General features: G+C 35.0%; 1 protein-coding gene across 3 annotated transcripts in view; it reads left to right on the plus strand.

The window, feature by feature from the left end:
- The first annotated feature begins 8545 nt into the window (after positions 1–8545).
- Positions 8546–12547, plus strand: part of sv (paired box protein shaven) — a 114571-nt gene continuing 110569 nt past the window's right edge. For all 3 annotated transcript variants that reach the window (XM_028322720.1, XM_028322721.1, XM_028322722.1), the window contains exon 1: positions 8546–8713. The gene's annotated coding sequence lies outside the window, so the exon portion shown is untranslated. The remainder of the gene's footprint in view (positions 8714–12547) is intronic.

A 12547-nucleotide genomic window follows, 5' to 3' on the forward strand; every position in this document is an offset into this window, starting at 1 on the left:
TTAGATTTCAAGTTTGATAAAATATGCGTTAGATATTTCATATTATAGCTTTTGCCAGCAGCTTCACCTGCGTGACATTTAGTTTGTCACAGATCGTCATACATTTTAGCCTATATGTTATTCTGGGTTATAAACAATAATACTGTAAAATTTCATTAAAATCCTTTCAGTAGTTTTTGCGTGAAAGAGTAACAAACATCCAGACATCCATACAAACTTTCGCATATAATACTAGTAGGATATGATATTTTAATTTATCGGAATATTTAGTTGTAGACAAAAGTGACCGCCAGGATCAGGTTCATTGTTATAATATTCAAAACACGGTGGGGTCGTCGTTGACGTATGAATAATTAATTAAATTAATTAGTACTTGACCGGAAACATAAAAACCTGCCGCAGTCGCCACGCGATGTAAAGGGAATCCTGTGAGAAAAATATAGGACCACGGCACATCAAACTTGACTTTGTGGCATCTTATTTAATAGTAATAGATGTTATTTTGGAATAAAAAGTATAGTATTTTAATGTGCTGTCCACTCTACGTCATTGCTGTAAATTTATTTTGAAATAAATTAACTTAAGCATAGATTCTATGACAATTGAATTAAAATATGCTACCTATATAGAATATGCATTATATCTTTTCTTCAGCATAGATTGTAGAGTAGGTATACTTGAACGTGGTTACCAAAATCGGACCTAGGTCCTTAAATTCAATTCGAATTCAATTTTTTTATTTTTGTGGCATGTGCGTGGACTCTACAATGTTATGTTCACTTGAATTGCTTGTTTGACTATCCCAACTAACCAACAAGACAGGGTGCAATTAAAATTAGGAAGATCATTTTCCCCCTCATCATCATCATCATCATCTCAGCCATAGGACGTCCACTGCTGAACATAGGCCTCCCCCAATGCTTTCCATGTTGATCGATTGGTAGCGGCCTGTGTCCAGCGCCTTCCTGCTACCTTTATGATGTCGTCGAATATTTTTCCCCCTCAATAACCTATAATAATGAAATCTGTAACCTTTTTGATATACTTTACGGTAATAGTACTTAGCACATTATGTATTTTTAAAATCAAAGTAATTTTTCAATTTTTAAAAGTTGTAATTATCGCTACCATAAAACACTGAAATATCATCACAAATTGGCATAAAACCAGAAATAGAAAATTGTTTTGTCATTAATTGGAATCAATAACCTCCACACTGACTTGTGGCCATATTATACGTCACGGAGTGCTATGATACATCAAAGTGCTACTCGTATACTAGTTTTTTAAAGGACGCTTTTTAACAGAAAAAGCTGGTTAGTGGAATATTGTGGTGAGTTAATGAGTTTAAACACCTGTACATGTAGCAGGTTAGGTTATTCAATAGATCACTGCAACGTTTATTAATTCAGTAATAGTAAGAAGGTTGCCATAAGGATTTTAATTTTACTTCTCAAATTCATACCAAAATTTTATTTTTTACTGTGTTTCCATCCATCTTTTTTTTCTTATTGGTCTTTTGACAATAACAATAACCGGCGTTTTTTGTATGGAATTTGACGGATTTTTGACTTTTGTTAAGTTAAAGTAAGATGGTGCAACCCAGCCTAACAAATCGTTAGTTCTCTATTCTCTTCTTCTAAGTTAAGTAAGAGACGCATCTTAAATCCCGCCAAGCGAAAGGTGGGTTTGATTCCCACTTTAGGCAATTCGATTTTTCCAAGTTATTTAAAATCTATAAATAAATTCTATTCTGTCAATTGTAGATAGAACAATAAGTAATATTCTCAACTGGCAGCAACAGATGATAGTAAACAAATAAACGTTCGGAAGGGACGGTTACATCGGTTGTACTTTCTTCGTCGCGGTCCGCCGCGCCGCCTGCGCACTCGGGGTGGGTAGGGCTGGGACGATGTTGTGGGTAAACTGTCGATGTTTGTCGAGAATCGACTATTATGCTGAAAATAAATTAAAATTGTTTGTCTTACGATGCAATATTTAATTCAACAAGTTCAATTAAGTTCTATGGGCGACAGTAATCACTTACCGTTTGCTCGTTTGCATCCTATAACATAAAAAACAAAACAATTTGTATAACTAGTCAATATTATAGAACATTTAGCTTTTACTGGCGTTGAATTCTATTCAACTAAAAAACGTAAGTTGACAAATTATGGTGAAGTAGTTAAGTAATTTGAAGAAAACTGAAAGTAAAGCTTCATCATCATCATTTCAGTCACAGAACGTCCACTGCTGAACATAGGCCTCCCCTAATTATTTCCATATCGCCGGGTTCCATAGCGACCTGCCACTTTGTGGATGGACGCCATAACCTGCGTCCAAAAACAAGCAAGGTTCAGTAGCAGCAAGGTTCTGGAGTGGACTCCAAAACCTTGCTGCCCCATAGGCCCTCAGTTCTGCGTACTATAAAGAAAACCTTAGTTGTTCATTTTTAACAATATTCTAAAGGTTTACTAGCCTTGAATAAAAGCCTTTATTCTTTCTGATTGGTGGCGTCCATTTTTGAACTTGACAACGACTTGCATTATATTTGTGTGGATACACGCTGTTAGCAAAGAGAAATGACACAAAAACTAATAATCAATGATGGCTGTCAGGATAAAAAATAAATCAATCAAGATTTAAGGTTTGCTTGAGTTGCTAACTCATCGATATCGACAAGAAAGTCTTTAGATAACATCACTAACATCCTGGAACGGAAGTACAATAATTGTACGGCGTCTTCCCCTCACTGGCCGTCGACGATAAGCGAGTAATAATTTCTTCTTACTTATTATTACTACTTGCTTAAGATTTTTTCCAGCAGGTTGGTGTACGGTTAGTGTAGTCTAGCTGTAGTTAATACTAATAAAGTTCGTGGGGTTCAGACGATGATATGTGTAGTACACCTGTAGGTTCTTTTGAGTTTATGGCATTAGTTACGTACTTACCCTCATGCAATATCGTATTTAAAATTTTGAATTAAGTATACTAATTGAATGATATTTCTAATTCAAACCAAATTTAAAATGAAAATAAAAAAACTATTGTTTTTTTTCAAGCTTGAACCTGTAGTTTATAAGCGAGTTTTAAAAGAATGTGCAACACTTTTAATGATCGAAACGTAATTTGATTGGTTAAAATTCTTTTTTGACATTATTACTGTCCAGCATTTATAAAATATTAATAATTAAAAGGTTAAAAAAACCCTATTGAGGACTTTTAGGCTCGGCGCAAATGGGCCACCGACCACAGCCACCACTTGACACACTTTTTGTATAGCGGCGAGTCGCGGACACTACTGTAGCGAGTGGCCGCCACCGGATACACGTCTACCTTACTAATATTATGAATGCGAAAGACAGACAGAGTTACTGTCTGTCTTGCTTTCACGCCTAAACCACTGAACCGATTTTGATGAAATTTGGCATAGAGTTTTTATCCCGGTTTTTGAAACAGCGACGCGCGCGATAAAGTTTTTCTGTGACAGACATGATTCCACGCGGGTGAAGCCGCGGGCGGAAAGCTAGTACAAAATATATTAAAAAGTGTGTTAAGTCGCCGTCGCTGGCCACTGGTGGCTGTGGTCTGTGACTCGGTGGCCCATTTGCGCCGACACTTATTCTCTGTAACTTATTACTCCAGACAACTAGCGTATTTTAGATTGTTCTATTGCTAAAAACATACCAACCAAATGGCGAACCTCCTTTTGTAATCGGTTAAAAACAATTTCTTTCAGACATCTAGCAAATTTTTTGGTTCCAATTGGTGTTCATGTTCAATTATTATAACTCTTTTTGCTGCTTCTTAAACACCAGCAGTTCTTTGTACTGCTGTAATAAAGCTACTGTTCTTTCGGAGAAGTGCCTCAATCGTGGCACGAGTCAGCACGTACCGATAAACTATCGCGCGCGCGCTCGACCTGCTGCCTGTAATGCTCAAACTTTGCAGGGAATTACCCCCAGCTTTGGCTTCTTTGGAGAATCTATACTAATATTATAAAGGCGAAAGTAACTCTGTCTGTCTGTCTGTCTTGCTTTCACGCCTAAACCACTGAACCGATTTTGATGAAATTTGGCATAGAGATAGTTGGAGTCCCGAGAAAGGATATAGGATAGTTTTTATCCCGATTTTTGAAACAGGGACGCGCGCGATAATGTTTTTCTGTGACAGACAAAATTTCACGCGGGCGAAGCCGCGGGCGGAAAGCTAGTAAATTATAATTACTTACTTACTCTGACTTACTCATATGACTCAGCGACCCTAAGTGTGTCTAGGCGAAAAGAGATGTCGTTGTCATACTTCGGTCTTGGGAAGAAGAAATTGTAATTACTGTAACTGATTTATGTGATAGCAATGTCTTACTATCTTACTAATATTATAAATGCGAAAGTTTGGGATGTCTGGATGTCTGGATGTTTGTTACTCTTTCACGCAAACACTACTGAACGGATTTTAATGAAACTTTGCAGTATTATTGTTTATAACCCAGAATAACATATAGGCTATAAATTATGACGATATGTGACAAACTATCGAAGACCGACTTGAAGGCTTAACTCTTGGCTGTGTGGGAGTCAATTACGACCGACGAGTGTGCAGCGTTGAAAAAAGAAGTCATATTACTCTGTTTTGCCAATTTTAATTTTCAAAACAAGCGAACGCCTGCCGCCCTCGTAAATTTCACGCCGGTGAAGCCGCGGGTAAAAGCTAAGCTTTAATAAATTAACTTTATTTCAAGCTGTGTTTTAAGTATCCTAAAAGTGGAAGATGTCTTTATCGAATGTAAGGAGCTGCTGGTTGCAAGCCTCTTCTAGCCAGCAAGCTTGGAAATTATTTTGGAAAGTTTGTGTTCAGCAGTGGATATCCTGAGGCTGATGATATCTTTTTATGTAGGTATTATAGTTTGTGTGATGTTAATCCTTTGTATGGTGGTTCTTGATCCAAAAAGATCTATTAAATAGTGAAGTAAACAAGTTCTTGAGTGGAATTTACGTTTCGGTAATGTAGCGTAGGAGGACTTCCTGATCAACATCCTAAAATCTCCGATAAAGCGGAAAATGATGCGATGAGGGGTTTACGTCCAGTAAATAGGCTTTCATTGACTAAAATGATAATTAATTCATATTACCAATTTGTCAATTTTAAAGTAGGTTTCAAATCCACTCAAACAATGATTGAATTGAATAATATTTCACTTTGTAAGATAGGTTTAGTCAAATCATTAGATACTCGTACATTATAAATTAGGAGTAAATGATATTATTCAGCCTAAGCACTAGTTTTATTAACTCCCAAACAGTTTGAGAACCCCTGACAAATAAAAGTCAGTTACGAAAAACGGCCGTTACAGTTGTCCATTAACTATCGCCTTCCGACTGAACGAGACAGCCTTACGCCTCTTCCCTCAAGTTAGAGCGAGACGACGCTACATCCACCTGTCTTTGTGCCATCACTTTTTGTTCTCCACTTTTCAATTTTAATTACTTCAATGGTGCAATATTGAACAAATGCTGACTTTAGTAATCTTTTAGCTCAGTTTTGCAATCGCGTTAAAATTTGGATGATACTACTTTGGCTTGGTATCGTAATTCTGCATTTGTTGATTTTTATCAGTTTCGAGCTAATTAAAATTTGAGTTAGGAAAGATTAGCGCATTATGGTTACGGGCAGCGTGTTGTATGTAAGAGCAAGAAAATGTTACTAATTTTCCCGAATTATATAATTAACTCTTTATTTATTTATTTATAGAAACCAACAGCGATACATTGAAAATGTTAGATATAAGATTTATGCCCGTTTTCACCATCAATCCCTAATTTTTAAGTGACTCCTATGTAAACAAAATTCTTGTTATTTGTTACTATAGGGGTCGCTTAAAAATTAGGGATTGATGGTGAAAACAGGCATGACTGATAGTACAGCCTGTGGTACAGTCAATGACAGGTTTCCCTTTTTATAAAAGTACATTGTTGTTGGAAAAAATATTAATAAAGGATTTAAATAAATTAAAAAATAAAATAAACAAAAACTCACAAAGAAGCAATTCATTGCGTTAATAACAAGCCAGAATAAAGCACTTCAAAAGTGTCTCTTTGTCTAAAAAGTATCTAATTTAATAGACTCTCTTATTAGCAGGTTGTTAATCAATGATAAGACAAGAAAATCATTCATGGTTATTGATAACACACTAACAAGTATTAAGGTGTCGACAAATAGTTATTCCATTTTATAAAAAAATCCTCTGTTTTTGAGTAAAATTTTGTCTATAGGTAGGTTATAAATTGTAGCTGTATTTTAATTGTATCTTGGTATTATAATTCAGTATCTATTTAGTCGTTATTATAACACACTTGAAATTCGTGAGTAGAAGGAATTTTGGGCAGAGAAGTTAAATTAACAAATATTGCTAGAAAAAACTAAAATTGTAGTTTTATCGAAAAGAGTCAAACAACCATTTTTCTCAGTATTGTGTATGTCTCAACTGATAGTGGAACCTAGAACCTCTGGTACAGAGACACAAGATCAATGTTATCTAAACTATAATCTAGGCAGACCTAAGCCAAGGCTGACTTAAACTATACCCTGCAAGCGGCACAGTTACTCAAATGATATAGCACCAACTTTCTTCAAGGAAAGTTCTAGTTCGTTGATGTCTTTTGCTTGGAAAGTTCCATCATACTTTATAATACCATTGTAGTATAAAATTTGTTGTTATTATTTTCATTTTTAAATTGTTGCAGGTTTGTTTTATTTATAAAATGATAATAACGCGTCAGCACGTTCTGTGATGCATGTCAACGAGTATTTGAGGTGTCGTATGAATAAAATTGTGGATAATTCGATTTAGTTTTAAACTAGATTGTTTTGGCTTGTTATTTTTTGTCTATTATACATTAATTTTACACTATTTAGTAACATTTGGTGACTAATACAGACAAGATTATTAATTGAAGTACTTACACATTTAATTGTAACTGGCCCATATTATTCTTTATGAAATTGAAGGCAGTATTAGCTATATTCGGACGTGTTTAATTGTCTAGAAAAGATCACTGATCTCTCAATCTTACGCCCGTATTCACAAACATTACTATGAGATCTCACAGTACGCGTTGACGCACAGGGTGACACATGAACCAATCACAGAGCTCTATTCAACGCTGTGCGTTCGATTTGCTGCTTCACATAAGCAAGGATCGTTTGTGAATACGGGCGTTAATGTTTAATTTCTAAATAACTTATGTAGTTACTTAGCTTTTTGCAGTTTGGTTATCTTATTAGAAGTTTGACAAATATACTTGGTTTTCCTAAAAAAAACCTTCAGAGGGTACGTGAAGCTTTCGCCACGGTTCAGTTATCAAACCCATGCTTAAGCTCTTAAAGGTTGTCCATTTGTGACAATCCATATAAAACATGGGAAAAATATGGGAAGTACCTACTTGATATTTCTAATGATTTTTCCAAAATTTCCTGACTAATATTGATTACTTTTTTTTTGTTGCTTTTCGAAAATTTCCCCAAAAACAAGCTGATTAAATTCCACCAATCAAAATCAATTGGCGAAGACTCATCCACTCGTTCTGGAATCGAAGCTAAATCGATAATTGCTTTCTACAATCAGCGTAACCTTGATTTTCGATCGATCGCAGAGATCTTCCGATTCCAATCAAACCAATCAGTTTATTTTCAAAGTTTAATTACACGTATAATTAATTCATTTGGATGAAGATAAGTTTCATGTTTTTGTATGTTTAAAATGGCATTAACGTATTGATGCTTTTTTTATGTTAGATTAATTATTATTAGTAACTAAATATAATTTTTGGGATGACTCTAGCATTGAGGACTTAGAACTGCGTTAATCAAGAATGTGTTCAAAATTGTGACGTTTCCTATTGTTGTACTTATAAGAATCAAATAACAATCACATCTACTTTTAACTAAGCAAAAGGATGTTGTTTTGGAAATGAATTCAACCATGATAATTATTGTACCAATTGCAACAACATACCCTGATTCTTGGCTTGGGGAGGCCTTTTTCCAACAGTGGACGTCAACTGGCTGAAACAAACAAAAGAACGAAGCCAATTCTAGTAATAGTAGTCCACCTTCGGCCTGATCATCACTTACCATCAGGTGAGATACAGGCCAAGAGCTTCCTTGTTGTGGATAAAAAAAAATACAGATGTAATGTGGCCAGATAAAATTATTTATTATCCGTTCATTACGAATTATTTGAAGACTCACAAATCATTTTGTTCTAAAACTTGTAATACAAGAAATTTCTACGACCAAAAACCCGTTTACTGCAAAAGCGAATAAATCCCGCCAACAAAATCAGTTTTCTAATTAAAAACCCAGTGTCATCAGACCCACGAACACGAAATTCAACTGTAATCACGCTTTTCCGTCCTGCGCTCAAATTATATACGTTTTACATAAGGACGTTACTTACATAAGCGTATGTATGTGTGGCGGTCGAGCGGTGCGCGGGCGCAGCCCTGTTCCACTCAAACGCATTTAAGTTTCAGACGCGGTCGCGAGCGGTCGCGGCGACGCGCGAACAAAAAACTTTAAAAATAAATAACAAGTGCCAGTGTTACCTGTGTGCCCAGTTGCTAGATTACAGTGGATTCTGTTAGAAAGTTTCACTATTTCTTCTCGCAAAAAGGGGTTACGTGATTTTGTTGGCCACGATTTTCCGGTAGAGGTATGTGGTTTTTTTTTTGTGAATACATTTTTACATTGTTCGTGTAAAATGCTTTAATTGCAGCATAATTGTAGGGAAGCAAGGAAGTTCCATTTCTAGGAAGATTGTGTGGATTATTAAGCATTTCTGACTTCTGTAAACGGGTGGTGGAAAATGAAAATTTAACGTAAATTGGATTATAACCTCCAAATATACGTTTTCAGTGCACATTCGGCCTTCTGCGTTGTCTAAAACTTTATCAATGTCAACCTACGTTATTAGATTGTATTTGAAAACTTCAACACTTTATAATAAGTATGATTTTTACTGTAAAGACGTGTATAATAGTGAAAAATTCAGTATTATAAAAAGATAATTAATCCATTGACCAAAAACCGTAAATTCGTATTCAGACACCAATCAAAAGTTGTTCCGATTATCCGAATCCGAAGATTCGGCTAACAAATCGAATTCTAACTCGATTCTTATTGAAAGTAATCGAAATGTTTATTATCTTATTGGTTACACAGTTCTAATTTTGCGAAAGTAGCCGATTGCACCTATTTACGTAAGTCGAGCGTTTTTTTTGCCGACGGAATGTTGTCCGAGTGTTTTCAAGCAACTACTTTTTCGTTGTGAAATTATGCTGTTGGCTTGGAAAGTGTTATAGAACCGCTGAAAAACCATCTTAAAAAGGGTGCTGTTTAAGTGCTTATGACAGATAAAAAGAAAGCTGGTTTTCAGTCCACAAACAATTTATAAAGCCTTTTAGTTAGGCCCGATTCGACCAAACTTTATCCGAGAATAACTCCTGGTTTAACTGGCACATTGACAGTTTCAGTATGGGGAATATGTCAAAACTGACGATTTATTTTGAGATTAATATTTACTCTTGTTTATAATCTACCCTAAGGCTGAGTTGCACCACCTTATTTTGACTTTAACAAACGTCAAAAATCTGTCAAACTCCATACAAAAAACACCAGTTATCGTCAAAGTTACGGTCAAAGTTTGGTGGTGCAACTCAGCCTTAAACTTATAATAGATAGTTTTACAAAGCCTTTGAGCTAGTTATGTACACTTATAATGCTGAAATAACTCATATAAGTATAGAGCTGAAATAGACTTCAGATTGGTGTGAAAGCTATGATGTATTATATTTGTCATGTTCAGGAACATTCTAACTCTAGATTAAGAAGCAGCTATTAATCAATCTCAAACAAATTGATAGTCAAAGATAAATCTTAGTCTAAAGTTAAGCCAATTTTTCTTACAAGAAAATTGACGTATGTCTTCTAAAACTGGACATAAGCCTGTTTTAAAAGTCACTAATATTACACACATCTTATGAACTGACGCTATGAAAATAATTACGCCCGTATTCACAAACTATGAGGTCTCACAGTGCGCGTGGACGCACAGGGTGACACACGAACCAATCACAGAGCTCTATTCAACGCTGTGCGTTCGATTTGCTTCACTTAAGCAAACGTTTGTAAATAAGGGCGTTAGAAACACATTGTCAAAGTTGTTACATTTTCTCTACAATATAACTCCAGTAATTCGATACTTACACCCAAAGCGTGCCCTCCAAAGCTCAATAACAAAGCTTACATAAGCTCACGCAAGTGAAAACGAGCTTTTTATCTAATCTTCCTGCCGCCAAGTGTGGGAACTCCATTGTCGCCTGAGGTCTAGGTTAAACGCGCTTTGTCTAAATTTTCTCATAGCTATACCGAAGTTTACATCATTATAATTGTTATGAAGACTTAGGCTTTATTAACTAAGTAGTTGGGATGACTTCGATTCATTGCACTGGCTATTATGTGTGTTAGATCATGAGATGATACCTAGTTTTAAGACACAATTAGTTCTTGGAGCTTGGATTGTGGGGCGGGATGTCGTCAAATTAAGCAAAGGTCTCGAAATAAAGCTTCTTAACTAATATGATTAAGCAAATACTTCAAAAATGTATGTTTAAGTGATAGAAGCAGGTGATAAAATTGTGTCTAATAGCATTCTAACTTGCAACTAGATTTGGTACTTGCAAATCACTGTTAATGCTTCTGAACATGTAAATTATGATAATATGATCATTTCAGTATCACACCAACTACCTTGTCTAAGAGTAATCAGGTCTAGATAATTACCTTGTCTTAAAGTAATAAGTACTATCAGGTCTAAATAACATAATATGCTGTGTTCTACTCATTATTGTTTGTCGCCCGATTCAAGATTAATTTCTATAACCGATTTAGGTACTACAACCGATTTAGTTCCAATTTCTGAATCTCCAAGGCTGAGTTGCACCACCTAACTTTGACCGTAACTTTGACGATAACCGGTGATTTTTGTATGGAGTTTGACAGATTTTTGATGTTTGTCAAAGTTAAAGTAAGATGGCGCAACGCAGCCCTAATGTTTTAAATAAACAACTTGAAAAAGAAGCGACTCTATTTGCTAAGAAATTTTAATCTCCTAATGTTTTCAACAAGTGCACTTTTACCATTTGCACTTTTGAAACTTTTTAAATTATTGTAACTAATACCTTAGAGATAAGTTAATCTGGATTCAAATTAAATTATAATCTCAATCAAAGTCTGTATTTGAATTGAATTATAAAAAAATCAATCACCTTATCAAAACTTGCATTGATAGTTAAATCAGTCCAAACACTATTCGCAAACGAATTATTTGCATCTCAGCTCTCGCCAGACCATAGTCGCCTTTCGTTCGTTTTTTACCGATGAAAAAGAGACAAAAACGACGCCGGCGCACTTTCTAAACGCGCGAGCGCAGGAATAGGGTGTTGTGGATAAGTTTTGTGAATCTTGAACGAGAATTGAGTGGAGTTGAAAATTGAACTCTATGATGTGCACTAATTTATGTAGTTTTGCTAGAGTTTTTTGAGTAAATATACCGGTGAAGTTCAGTGGATGGATACGGGTAAAAAATGTTTCATGTTAAAATGTAAAATGCAGTGTACACATCAAATCCGCCGACTCACCGACATGAGTTGACGACTTTTGATAATATATTGTGTTGTCACAAGTCATAGGAAGTATAAGTCGTAGACATGTTTCTTTTTTTCCTTTCAATAAATAAAGCCACCAACATCAAGCCACCGGGCTCTGTCGGCGGGCTTGGTGTATAGAGTTCTTAACTCTACATATTTTTACAGAAGTTTTTTTACTTATAATAAGTTGAGTCCTAATTGGAAAATTTTCCTACGACGCAGTATTAAAATAAAGCAATAAGTATGCAGTCATAGATATTTTTTAGTTTGTTTTGCACTAATTTTAATGATATTATAAATGAACTAATTTATTAATCAATTAGGTGTATAATTCAGCTGATAATTCAAGTAATTATCTAGAGTTTGTTTGGGGTACATTTTCGTAAGATATAATTTTATTTTTGTCTAGATAATTAGTTAATATGTAATAATGTCTGTGATCAATGTCATCATTCCAAAATAGTTTTCATTGACTTTAAAAGTTCTACGCGTATTTTTAGACAAAAATAATATAAAATGCACTAAAGTAATGTGGTAAAATTTCTGGGGAAAATATAAAACCCCATGTTTTTCTTTTACACGTCTTCTAAAATATAATAAAATCTCGTCTAACTTAAAAAAAAATCTTCATTATTTCTTCGGTCAGTTCCTACACTAATATTATAAAGAGGAAAAATTTGTTTGTTTGAAGAGAATAGGCTCCGAAACTACGAAACCGATTTGAAAAATTATTTTACGATTAAAATCCTACAATAGCCCTGAGGAACATTGGCGATTTTTTTTACTACAAAGTCCGCCGGGCGAGCTAGTTAAATTTAATTGAGCCCAAGCAGGAAACG

Source organism: Ostrinia furnacalis, unplaced genomic scaffold, assembly GCF_004193835.3.
Source record: "Ostrinia furnacalis isolate ACB-3 unplaced genomic scaffold, ASM419383v2 OfSCF7708, whole genome shotgun sequence".
Lineage (NCBI taxonomy): Eukaryota > Metazoa > Arthropoda > Insecta > Lepidoptera > Crambidae > Ostrinia > Ostrinia furnacalis.